The sequence below is a fragment of the Salmo trutta genome, chromosome 3, assembly GCF_901001165.1.
Source record: "Salmo trutta chromosome 3, fSalTru1.1, whole genome shotgun sequence".
In the NCBI taxonomy this organism is placed as follows: Eukaryota; Metazoa; Chordata; class Actinopteri; order Salmoniformes; family Salmonidae; genus Salmo; species Salmo trutta.
This window is the reverse complement of record NC_042959.1, coordinates 17,615,450-17,629,549: the sequence shown is the minus strand read 5'-3', so window position 1 is coordinate 17,629,549 and position 14,100 is coordinate 17,615,450. Positions and strand designations below refer to the sequence as shown.

Sequence of the window (14,100 nt, the reverse complement as noted above, 5' to 3'; positions counted from 1 at the left end):
ACGGATCTACAGTAGGGTGTAGTTAGCCAACAGCACGGATCTACAGTAGGGTGTAGTTAGCCAACAGCACGGATCTACAGTAGGGTGTAGTTAGCCAACAGCACGGATCTACAGTAGGGTGTAGTTAGCCAACAGCACGGATCTACAGTAGGGTGTAGTTAGCCAACAGCACGGATCTACAGTAGGGTGTAGTTAGCCAACAGCACGGATCTACAGTAGGGTGTAGTTAGCCAACAGCACGGATCTACAGTAGGGTGTAGTTAGCCAACAGCACGGATCTACAGTAGGGTGTAGTTAGCCAACAGCACGGATCTACAGTAGGGTGTAGTTAGCCAACAGCACGGATCTACAGTAGGGTGTACTTAGTCAACAGCACGGATCTACAGTAGGGTGTACTTAGTCAACAGCATGGATCTACAGTAGGTTAGGGTTAGTCAACAGCATGGATCTGCAGTAGGGTAGGTTAGTCAACAGCATGGATCTACAGTAGGGTAGGGTTAGTCAACAGCATGGATCTGCAGTAGGGTAGGTTAGTCAACAGCATGGATCTGCAGTAGGGTAGGTTAGTCAACAGCATGGATCTACAGTAGGGTAGGGTTAGTCAACAGCATGGATCTGCAGTAGGGTAGGTTAGTCAACAGCATGGATCTGCAGTAGGGTAGGTTAGTCAACAGCATTGATCTGCAGTAGGTTAGGGTTAGTCAACAGTATGGATCTGCAGTAGGGTGTAGTTAGTCAACAGCATGGATCTACAGTAGGGTAGGGTTAGTCAACAGCATGGATCTGCAGTAGGGTGTAGTTAGTCAACAGCATGGATCTACAGTAGGGTAGGTTAGTCAACAGCATGGATCTGCAGTAGGGTAGGGTTAGTCAACAGCATGGATCTGCAGTAGGGTAGGTTAGTCAACAGCGTGGATCTGCAGTAGGGTAGGTTAGTCAACAGCGTGGATCTGCAGTAGGGTAGGTTAGTCAACAGCATAGATCTGCAGTAGGGTAGGGTTAGTCAACAGCGTGGCTCAGCAGTAGAGTAGGGGTAGTCAACAGCATAGGGTGTGGTTAGTTTACTGGTTTCCAGTAGAGTATACTGTACATATTCAGAAAATATGGAAAACAGGTATTAGTACTGACCCTCTATATAGCTTACTATGGGGTTTCTTATTTTATATACACAGTAAATTCAAGTCCGGGTTCTAGCTGGGCAACTCAAGGACATACAGAGAAACCACTCTTGCATTATCTTGGCTGTGTGCTTAGGGTCATTGTCCTGTTGGATGGTGAATATTGACCCCAGTCTGAGGTCCTGAGTGCTCTGGAGCATTTTTTTTTTTTTTAAATCAAGGATCTCTCTGGACTTCGCTCCATTAATCTGTACCTCGATCCCGACTAGTCTCCCAGTCCATGCAGCTGAAAAACATCCCCACAGCATGATGCTGCCACCATGCTTCACCGTAGGGATGGTGCCAGGTTTCCTCCAGATGTGATGCTTGGCATTCAGGCCAAAGAGTTGAATCTTGGTTTCATCAGACCAGAGAATCTTGTTTGTCATGGTCTGAGAGTCTTATGTGCCTTTTTGCAAACTCCCAAGCGAGCTGTCATGTACCTTTTACTGAGGAGTGGCTTCCGTCTGGCCACTCTACCATAAAGGCCTGATTGGTGGAGTGCTGCAGAGATGGTAGTCCTTCTGGAAGGTTCTCCCATCTCCACAGAGGAACTCTGGAGCTATGTCAGAGTGACCATCGGGTTCTTGGTCACCTCCCTGACCAAGACTTTTCTCACCTGATTGCTCAGTTTGGCCAAGCGGCCAGCTCTAGGAAGAGTCTCGGTGGTTCCAAACTTCATTCATTTAAGAATAATGGAGGCCACCGTGTTCTTGAGGACCTTCAATGCTGCAGAAATGTTTTGGTACCCTTCCCCAGATCTGTGCCTCGACACAATCCTGTCCCGGTGCTCTACGGACAATTCATTCAACGTCACGGCTTGGTTTTTTCTCTGGCTGTCAACTGTGGGACCTTTGTACAGACAGGTGTGTACCTTTCCAAATCATGTCCAATCAATTGAATTTACCACAGGTGTACTCCAAGTTGTAGAAACATCTCAAGGATGATCAATGGACACAGGATGCACCTGAGTTCAATTTCAAGTCTCATAGCAAAGGGTCTGAATACTTATGTAAATAAGGTATCGTTTTTTATTTTTCATACGTTTGAAAAATATATATATTTTTCGCTTTGTCATTATGGGGTATTGTGTGTAGATTGATAATCAATTTTATAATAAGGCTGTAAAGTAACAAAACGTGGAAAAAGGGGTTTGAATACTTTCCGAATTCACTGCGCACACACGTGTGTCAAAAGTTCAGACACACCTACTCATTCATTTCTACATTGTAGAATTATAGCTAAGACATAAAAACAATGAAAGAAAACAGAATCATGTAGTATGCAAAAGTCTTAAAAAATATCAAAATATATTTTATTTCAGATTCAACATAGCCACCCTTTGCCTTGACAGCTTTGCACATTTGGCATTCTCTCAACCAGCTTCACCTGGAATACTTTTCCAACAGTCTTGAAGGAGTTGCCAAATATGCTGAGCATTTGTTGGCTGCTTTTCCTTCACTCTGCGGTCCAACTTATCCCAAACTATCTCAATTGGGTTGAGGTTGAGTGACTGTGGAGGCCAGGTCATCTGATGCAGCACTCCATCACTCTCCTTCTTGGTCAAATAGCCCTTACACAGCCTGGAGGTGTGTTGGGTCATTGTTCTGTTGAAAAACAAATGATAGTCCCACTAAGCGCAAACCAGATGGGATGGCGTACCGCTGCAGAATGCTGTGGTAGCCATGCTGGTTAAGTGTGCCTTGAATTCTAAATAAATCACTGACAGTGTCACCAGCAAAGTACCCCCACACCACCTCCTCCATGCTTCACGGTGGGAACGACACATATGGAGATCATCTGTTCACCTACTCCGCGTCTCACAAAGACACGGTGGTTGGAACCAAAAATCTCAAATTTGGACTCAGACCAAAGGACAGATTTCTACTGGTCTAATGTCCATTGCTCATGTTTCTAGGCCCAAGCAAGTCTCTTCTTATTATTGGTGTCCTTTGGTAGTAGTTTCTTTTCAGCAATTTGACCATGAAGCCCTGATTTACGCAGTCTCCTCTGAACAGTTGATGTTGAGATGTGTCTGTTACTTTAACTCTGAAGCATTTATTTGGGTTGCAATTTTTTTTGAGGCTGGTAACTCTAATGAACTTATCCTCTGCCTCAGAGGTAAGACTGGGTCTTCCTTTCCTGTGGCGGTCCTCATGAGAACCAGTTTCCTCATAGCGCTTGATGGTTTTTGCAATTGCACTTGAAGAAACATTCAAAGTTGAAATGTTCCAGATTGACTGACCTTAATGTCTTAAAGTAATGATGGACTATCATTTCTCTTTGCTTATTTCAGCTGTTTTTGCCATAAAATTGACATTTTTTTTACCAAATAGGGCTATCTTCTGTACACCACCCCTACCTCGTCACAACACAAGTGATTGGCTCAAATGCATGAAGGAAAGAAATTCCACAGATTAACAAGGCACACCTGTTAATTGAAATGCATTCCAGGTGACTACCTCATGAAGCTGGATGAGAGAATGGCAAAAGTGTGCAAAGCTGTCTTTAAGGCAAAGGATGGGTACTTTGAAGAATCTCAAATATAAAATTGATTTTGATTTGTTTAACACCTGTTTTGTTTACTACATGATTCTGTGTGTTATTTCATAGTTTTGATGTCTTCACTATTATTCTACAATGTAGAACGTAGTGAAAAGAAAGAAAAACCCTGGAATGAGTTGGTGTGTCCAAACTTTTGACTGGTACTGTATATATACACACACACAAATATTTATATTAGTTATACTATTTTGATATTGATTATGTAAGTTAAGCATTTCACTGTTAAAACTTCTTATGGATCCCTTCGCGCGCCAATCCTGTTAGCGGGATCGATTTGACAACACCCAGTGAAATTGCAGCGCGCCAAATTCAAAAACAGAAATACTCATAATAATTCATAAATCATACAAGTGTTATACATCGGTTTAAAGATGAACTTCTTGTTAATCCAGCCGTAGCGTCATATTTTAAAAAGGCTTAACGGCAAAAGCAAACCATGCGATTATCTGAGGACAGCGCCCAGCATACCAACACATGAAAATCAGATTTCAACCAGGCAGGTGCTACACAAAAGTCAGAAATAACGATATAATTCATGCCTTACCTTTGAAGATCTTCTTCTGTTGGCACTCCAATATGTCCATTAAACATCACAAATGGTCCTTTTGTTCGATAAATTCTGTCATTATATCCCCAAAATGTCCATTTATTTGGCGCATTTGATTCAGAAATACACCGGTTCCAACTCGCCCAATATGACTACAAAGTACCTAATAAGTTACCTGTAAACTTGATCCAAACAACATTCCTAATCCAACTTTAGGTATTTTAAAACGTAAATAATCGATCAAATTTAAGACGGAATATACTGTGTTCAATAGCGGATAAAATGAAAGTGAAGCGGGTTTCAGGTCGCGCACCCCAAACAACACAGTCCACTTGGCTCTACACTCAGAAAGGAAAGGGCTACTTCTTAATTTCTCAAAGGAAAAACATCAACCAATTTCTAAAGACTGTTGACATCTAGTGGAAGCCATAGGAACTGCAATCAGGTCCCTCATAAATCTAGTTCCCCATAGAAAAACAATAGAATGAGGTTAATTGTGCATGTGAAAAAACTTGAAAACCATAAAGGAAGAAAAACGATGTGTCAGCTTCAGCTCTCTGAATACTGTACATATAAATCATAAAAAATTAAAGCATCCACTTCTGTACTTGTTCTGACAATTTGTATTTCAGCTACCCCTCATTTGTACCAAGAACTTCTCTATCATATGAAAAACTCAAAGAAGGATTTGACTATAAAAAAACCCACTACGCATTTGATTACTGCTGCTTTTGTCATTATTGTCCTCGGGTCTGTGACGCAAGCTCTTTGAAGAGATATCGCCAGGCGGGGAACAGAGGAGCGATAAAAGAATAAAGCCGGAGAAAAAAAAATCAAAAGCCTTTTTCCAAATGAGAGTACACAGAGACTATTACAGACCAGGTGGCTGTTTGGCTGCTCCCTGTCACAGCAGAATGCTAAATCGGGTTGGGTGACAGGTAGGGATCGCTGCAGAAGAGGTGTGTGCGTATGGCAGAACAGGGTGATGGTCACCTAAGAGGACAGAGAGGCCACTACAGACAGCTCCAATGTTCTGATTAGATGTGACAGCTAATAGGACCGACGCGACACTACTGGCTCGGCCCCATGGCCCCCTGTGGGCACCTTAGTAGCCTAATCTGTGTCATGGTGCCAGTGACAGACTCATTGCTTCGGATGTGACCGGTGCTGGAAGTTTAGCGGGACTTGCAGGAAGTCGTGTAAAGGGATTCTGCCTCCTCCGATGGAGAACAAGCTATAAAGGAAAGATTCTGGAGTTTTGGTGCAGGTACAACCAACTAGCGCAAAAATGATAGTCAAAACTACACGATATATTGTTAAAAATAATATACAACTATATCGATTCCCCCCACCCCCCTCTCACCAATATAGGGAATAGGGTGCCATTTGGGACAGCTATACAGACCACTCCACGGCCAGAGAACATGTCCAATGACTCGAGAATTTGAAAAGCACCAGAGGGTGATGTTTATTTTTTTTTAGGTACCCCTGCGGCCACTTGCTGCTGTATCCACAGGGTTTCCCACAAACAGCCGGGGGCTGTGTTAAACTGTTGTCAGTGGCTGGGATTCATCGTGTGACCTCAATGTGACCTCCGAGTATAGTAAGCCAAACCAGACGGGCAAAGGAGGAAGTGTTTTAATATATTGCATGGAAGAGGTGCTATGTTAAGGTTATCAGCCGGTTGGTTAAGCAGCTTTAGCACAGGTTTGCTGGTTTACGATCCCAGGTAAAATCTACTAATGTTGAGGTACTTAAACCCAAAACGACCTCAAGGGGTGCAGTACTGTGGCTGGCCCTGTGCTCTCTCGAATATGGTCGTGTTAACAGCAGAGCAGAAGATACATTTCCGATGTATTAGAGGTCGACCGATTAATCGGAACGGTCGATTTCACGTTTTCATAACAATCGGTAATCTGCATTTTTGGACACCGATCATGGCCGATTACATTGCACTCCACGAGGAGACTGCGTGGCAGGCTGACTACCTGTTATGCGAGTGCAGCAAGGAGCCAAGGTAAGGTGCTAGCTAGCATTAAACGTATCTTATAAAAAAACAATCAATCTTAACATAATCACTAGTTAACTACACATGGTTGATGATATTACTAGTTTATCTAGCTTGTCCTGCGTTGCATATATTCGATGCAGTGCCTGTTAATTTATCATTGAATCACAGCCTACTTCGCCAAACGGGTGATTTATCAAGCGCATTCGAAAAAAAGCACCGTCGTTGCACCAATGTGTACCTAACCATAAACATCAACGCCTTTCTTAAAATCAATACACAAGTATATATTTTTAAACCTGCATATTTAGTTAAAAGAAATTCATGTTAGCAGGCAATATTAAATTAGGGAAATTGTGTTACTTCTCTTGCGTTCATTGCACGCAGAGTCAGGGTATATGCAACAGTTTGGGCCACCTGGCTCGTTGCGAACTAATTTGCCAGAGTTTTACGTAATTATGACATAACATTGAAGGTTGTGCAATATAACATCAATATTTAGACTTATGGATGCCACCCGTTAGATAAAATACAGAACGGTTCCGTATTTCACTGAAAGAATAAATGTTTTGTTTTCGAAATGATAGGTCATTAATATGGTCGAATCCGGAAACTAAGGCTCATATTTCTGTGCGTTATTATATTATAATTAAGTCTATGATTTCATAGAGCACTCAGACTGAGCGGTGGTAGGCAGTAGCAGGCTCGTAAGCATTCATTCAAACAGCACTTTACTGCGTTTGCCAGCAAGCATGCTTCAAGCATTGCGCTGTTTATGACTTCAACTCCCGAGATTAGGCAATACTAAAGTACCTATTAGAACATCCAATAGTCAAAGGTATAGAGAGAAATAGTCCTATAATAACTACAACGTAAAACTTCTTACCTGGGAATATTGAAGACTCATGTTAAAAGGAACCACCAGCTTTCATATGTTCTCATGTTCTGAGCAAAGAACTTAAAGCTTTTTTACATGGCACATGACACTTTTACTTTCTTCTCCAACACTTTGTTTTTGCATTATTTAAACCAAATTGAACATGTTTCCTTATTTATTTGAGACTAAATTGATTTTATTGATGTATTATATTAAGTTAAAATAAGTGTTCATTCAGTATTGTTGTAATTGTCATTATTACAAAAAAAATAAAAAATACATACACACACACAGTGGGGAGAACAAGTATTTGATAACCTGCAAAATCGGCAGTGTTTCCTACTTACAAAGCATGTAGAGGTCTGTAATTTTTTATCATAGGTACACTTCAACGGTGAGAGACAGAATCTAAAACAAAAATCCAGAAATCACATTGTATGATTTTTAAGTCATTCATTTGCATTATATTGCATGACATAAGTATTTGATACATCAGAAAAGCATAACTTAATATTTGGTAAAGAAACCTGTGTTTGCAATTACAGAGATCATCCGTTTCCTGTAGTTCTTGACCAGGTTTACACACACTACAGCAGGGATTTTGGCCCACTCCTCCATACAGACCTTCTCCAGATCCTTCAGGTTTCGGGGCTGTCGCTGGGCAATACGGACTTTCAGCTCCCTCCAAAGATTTTCTATTGGGTTCAGGTCTGGAGACTGGCTGGGCCACACCAGGACCTTGAGATGCTTCTTACGGAGCCACTCCTTAGTTGCCCTGGCTGTGTGTTTCGGGTCGTTGTCATGCTGGAAGACCCAGCCACGACCCATCTTCAATGCTCTTACTGAGGGAAGGAGGTTGTTGGCCAAGATCTCGCGATACATGGCCCCATCCATCCTCCCCTCAATACGATGCAGTCGTCCTGTCCCCTTTGCAGAAAATCATCCCCAAAGAATGATGTTTCCATCTCCATGCTTCACGGTTGGGATGGTGTTCTTGGGGTTGTACTCATCCTTCTTCCTCCAAACATGGCGAGTGGAGTTTAGACCAAAAAGCTCTATTTTTGTCTCATCAGACCACATGACCTTCTCCCATTCCTCCTCTGGATCATCCAGATGGTCATTGGCAAACTTCAGACAGGCCTGGACATGCGCAGGCTTGAGCAGGGGGACCTTGCGTGCGCTGCAGGATTTTAATCCATGACGGCGTAGTGTGTTACTAATGGTTTTCTTTGAGACTGTGGTCCCAGCTCTTTTCAGGTCATTGACCAGGTCCTGCCGTGTAGTTCTGGGCTGATCCCTCACCTTCCTCATGATCATTGATGCCCCACGAGGTGAGATCTTGCATGGAGCCCCAGACCGAGGGTGATTGACCGTCATCTTGAACTTCTTCCATTTTCTAATAATTGCGCCAACAGTTGTTGCCTTCTCACCAAGCTGCTTGCCTATTGTCCTGTAGCCCATCCCAGCCTTGTGCAGGTCTACAATTTTATCCCTGATGTCCTTTCTCAGCTCTCTGGTCTTGGCCATTGTGGAGAGGTTGGAGTCTGTTTGATTGAGTGTGTGGACAGGTGTCTTTTATAGAGGTAACGAGTTCAAACAGGTGCAGTTAATACAGGTAATGAGTGGAGAACAGGAGGGCTTCTTAAAGAAAAACTAACCATGTCTGTGAGAGACGGAATTCTTACTGGTTGGTAGGTGATCAAATACTTATGTCATGCAATAAAATGCAAATTAATTACTTAAAAATCATACAATGGGATTTTCTGGATTTTAGTTTTAGATTCTGTCTCTCACAGTTGAAGTGTATGTATGTATGTATAAGCCGGTATCGGCTTTTTTTGGGGTCCTCCAATAAATCGGTATCGGCACTGAAAAAAATCATAATCGGTCGACCTCTAGTATTAGTTGGACAAATAAAGTTGTTTTAGTAGAAGTACAACTAAGGCACCATATTCTGGTTCAGGTTGACTCAGGTGTTCAAGAACAAGGAAGAGGACGCTGATAAAATTAATGACAGCACCACCAATTCTACAAAGCAGGTTCAACTCCTGTGCTTTATGGAAGAGAGCTTTCATTCTCTACATGAGTGGCATCACAACTACAATCTCTCCACACATGAAAAGGTCTCTTCAAATACCACAGGGGGTAAAAGAAAAACAACAAATATACGTTTTCCATCCAAGCTTATCAAATATATACATCTCCAAAAGAGAAGAAACACCAATAGCTCCCATACAAATACTGTTAATTAATTAATTAGGCCTAATTAATGTAATACCGCCAGCGACCACTTCATTATCATCAACAAATCCTTACAGGGGATTGTGATTTACAAACAACGAACCAGCGCTTGTTCACTTTGTATGTAATTAGGGCTCAGAGTTGGCAACACAATACAGATATCTATATGCCATTAAAACGGATCCTACCCACAAACTCATTAACGGTGCCGAGGAGTTTGTGCTGTCACAACACAGCAAACATCACAGCGGGATTACTTAGTCTCCCCGGGCGACACCGTGCTAGCTAGCCACATAATCAGAAGTGACATCCTGCCTCCTATGCCGTCTGGTGACCCGATGACTCAACCAGCCAATCAATCATGGCTTTTTATCCATCTCGCTTCTCACAGACAGAGCGATACACAGCTACGCTACAGGAGGTGGTTGCTGCCTTTGAGTGAATCCAGTGTTTGCAGGATTGAGGCAAATTTAATTTACGTAGTTTTTTGAAGTTCGATAGCATGACACAGACTTGAACAAAGTGTGGAAAATAATACTATATGGCCACCTGCCTCTATGTATTCCACAAATAATATACGCTGTATAGCAAATGTTTTTATCCAAGCCACTTAGTGCCCAGCATGTCAAATGTTTTGTTTGGGTGGCCCCAGCGGGAATCTAACTCAAAACCAAATCGCCATGCTCTGCCAACTCAGCGACAAAAGGACCACAGTCAAGCAGTCAATCACCCAACCCCCACATGTGGATGTTTCAAAGGGACAACCAGAGTAAGATGGGACTAGATAAACTCAGCAAAAAAAGAAACATCCTCTCACTGTCAACTGCGTTTATTTTAAGCTAACTTAACATGTGTTCATACAAATATTGACACAACGAGATTCAACAACTGAGACATAAACTGATCAAGTTCCACAGACATGTGACTAACAGAAATGTAATAATGTGTCCGTGAACAAAGGGGGGGGGGGGTCAAAATCAAAAGTAACAGTCAGTATCTGGTGTGGCCACCAGCTGCATTAAGTACTGCAGTGCATCTCTTCCTCATGGACTGCACCAGATTTGCCCGTTTTTGCTGTGAGATGATACCCCACTCTTCCACCAAGGCACCTGCAAGTTCCCGGACATTTCTGGGGGGAATGGCCCTAGCCCTCAACCTCCGATCCAACAGGTCCCAGACGTGCTCAATGAGATTGGAGATCCGGGCTCGTCGCTGGCCATGGCAGAACACTGACATTCCTGTCTTGCAGCACAGAACGAGCAGTATGGCTGGTGGTATTGTCATGCTGGAGGGTCATGTCATGATGAGCCTGCAGGAAGGGTAACACATGAGGGAGGAGGATGTCTTCCCTGTAACACACAGCATTGAGATTGCCGGCAATGACAACAAGCTCAGTCCGACGATGCTATGACACACCGCCCCAGATCATGACGGGCACTTCACCTCCAAAATCGATCCCGCTCCAGAGTACAGGCCTCGGTGTAACGCTCATTCCTTCGACGATAAACGCGAATCCCACCATTTCCCCTGGTGAGACAAAACTGCGACTCGTCAGTGAAGAGCACTTTTGCCAATCCTGCCTGGTCCAGCAACGGTAAGTTTGTGCGCATATGCGACGATGTTGCCAGTGATGTCTGGTGAGGACCTGCCTTACAAGCCCTCAGTCCAGCCTCTCTCAGCCTTATGTGGACAGTCTGAGCTGATGGAGGGATTGTGCGTTCCTGGTGTAACTCAGGCAGTTGTTGTTGCCATCCTGTACCTGCCCCCTGGGCATCTTTCTTTTGGTGTTTTTCAGAGTCAGTAGAAAGGCCTCTTTAGTGTCTTAAGTTGTCATAACTGTGACCTTAATTGCCTACCGTCTGTAAGCCGTTAGTGTCTTAACAACCGTTCCACAGGTGCATGTTCATTAATTGTTTATGGTTCATTGAACAAGCATTGGATTTTTACGATTTATCTTTGAAAGACAGGGTCCTGACAAAGGGACGTTTCTTTTTTTGCTGAGTTTATTTATGGTCATATAAAATCAGTTTTATTTTTTGCCTGATTCAATTTTGTTTTTCCCAAATTCCATTTTCTCTTTTGTTTTTCCAGGTTACCATTTCAGGTTTTGCTCTCAGAAATCACACTTTTTTCAAATATAAAAAATACATTTGATGTTCAAAGTCCATAACAATGCTTAAACCACATCAAGACACCACTTAATGTTCTACTAAGCTAACATATGGAATTGTTTTAAGATGGTCAAACCAAGCAAGGATCATTTAGCTTTAAAATAAATAAATATTACCAAATGATGATGAAATTTCGAATTTGGCCTTTCTGCTATTAGCCCATAGAATGCATTGAATAACAGATTCATAAATAGAAAAACAGATAGTAAAACATTTTATCAAAAGGAAGTTGGTTTTCAAGTGTCTATATCTAAAAGACAAAACAAAAGTATTCTGGTTTTTTTACCCATATTTAACAAACAAAATTGCCACTAAACTACTTCCATATAAACTGAGGGTACAAGACATTAGGAACGTATATCGATTCCTAATATTGAGTAGCACCCCCTTTTGTCCTAGTCGGGGCATGGACTCCACAAGGTGTCGAAAGAATTCCACAGGGATGCTGGCCCATGTTGAATCCAATGCTTCCCAGAGTTGTGTCAAGTTGGCTGGAGATCCTTTGGGTGGAGGACCATTCTTCATACACACGGGAAACTGTTGAGCGTGAAAATCACAGCAGCGTTGCAGTTCTTGACACACTCAAACCGGGTGTGCCTGGCACCTACTAACATACCCCATTCAAAAAGGCACTTCAATATTTTGCCATTGCCCATTCACACAACCCATGTCTCAATGGTCAAGGCTTAAAAATCCTTCTTTATCTTCATTAGCATACTGCTTTTTGTCCGGAATTTCGGATGACTGATGTGCCCAAAGTAAACTGCCTGTTACTCATGCCCAGAAGCTAGGATATGCATATAGAAAGGGTTTCAGGCTTGTTTTTTGAAAAATGAGCAAATAGTTAGAAAAAGGACAAAGTGTCTCTCATTAGAAATGTAGTCTTGTTGGAACGTGTATGAGGTGTGCGCACTTCGTTATTTATCTTCCATGTTGAACATACTATTCTCCGTCTTAAATATTATCGTTTATTTAGATATTAGCGTACCTGAGGATTAATTAGAAACATTGTTTGACTTGTTTGGATGAACTTTACTGGTAACTTTTTGGATTAATTTGTATGCATATTGAACGAGTGGATTACTGAATCAAGCGCACCAACTAAATGGACATTTTTGGGATATAAAGAAGGATTTTATCGAACAAAACAACCATTCATTGTGTAGCTGGGACCCTCGGGATTGCAAACAGAGGAAGATCTTCAAAGGTAAGTGATTTATTTAATCGCCATTTGTGATTTTGTGACGCCTGTGCTGGTTGAAAAAGTATTTTGTTGTGGGGTGCTGTCCTCAGATTTTTTTATTTTACCTTTATTTAACCAGGTAGGCAAGTTGAGAACAAGTTCTCATTTACAATTGCGACCTGGCCAAGATAAAGCAAAGCAGTTCGACACATACAACACAGAGTTACACATGGAGTAAAACAAACAGTCAATAATACAGTAGAAAAATAAGATAATCGCATGGCATGCTTTCGCCGTAAAGCCTTTTTGAAATCTGACAACGCAGTTGGATTAACAAGAAGTTAAGCTTTTAAATGATGTATGACACTTGTATTTTCATGAATGTTTAATATCACGATCTTTGTATTTTGAACTTCCGCAATTTCACCGGATGTTGTCGTAGGTGTCCCACTAGCGGTTCATGCGCCCAAACAGGTTTTAATCTGTCTCCTCCCCTTCATCTACACTGATTGAAGTGGATTTTACAAGTGACAGCAATAAGGGATCATAGGTTTCACCTGGATTCACCTGGTCAGTCTATGTCATGGAAAGAGCAGGTGTTCAAGATGTACTGTATATACTGTACATACCACATTCATAAGTAGGAACAGGGTTAGGGGCAATTCAGTCCATTCAGGAAGTAAACTGAATTTCCAATTTTCCTCAAAGCTTTCCTATGATGACAATGTAGAATTTAAATTGGAATAACATAACTTGACAGAAACATTTATGAAATGCTTATGTACTGGTTATCAATGTGGTATGTACACACATATCTACCCAGTCAGAGAGGCCCACTAAAGAACACAAAAGCAGCGTTGGGTTCATTAGGCACCAAGAGCAAGAAAACCGACAGCCACATGGATGGACAAAAAAACCCGCTTACGCTTCCTTTTCCATTGCAAAATGCTTTAATACATGTCCCTAATGTTCACGACCCATGCCTGACATCTCTCCTAACGTCCTCATGCACACCTAATGACCAAGACCCACACCTGACATATCTCCTAACGTCCTCATGCACACCTAATGACCAAGACCCACACCTGACATATCTCCTAACGTCCTCATGCACACCTAATGACCAAGACCCACACCTGACATATCTCCTAACGTCCTCATGCACACCTAATGACCAAGACCCACACCTGATATCTCCTAACGTCCTCATGCACACCTAATGACCAAGACCCACACCTGACATCTCTCCTAACGTCCTCATGCACACCTAATGACCAAGACCCACACCTGACATCTCTCCTAATGTCCTCCTGCACACCTAATGACCAAGACCCACACCTGACATATCTCC

General features: G+C 42.2%; 1 protein-coding gene across 4 annotated transcripts in view; it reads right to left on the bottom strand.

Moving 5' to 3' along the window:
• atp8a1 (ATPase phospholipid transporting 8A1) overlaps positions 1-14,100 on the bottom strand; it is a 193,810-nt gene that overhangs the window by 72,026 nt on the left and 107,684 nt on the right. The window lies entirely within an intron of this gene.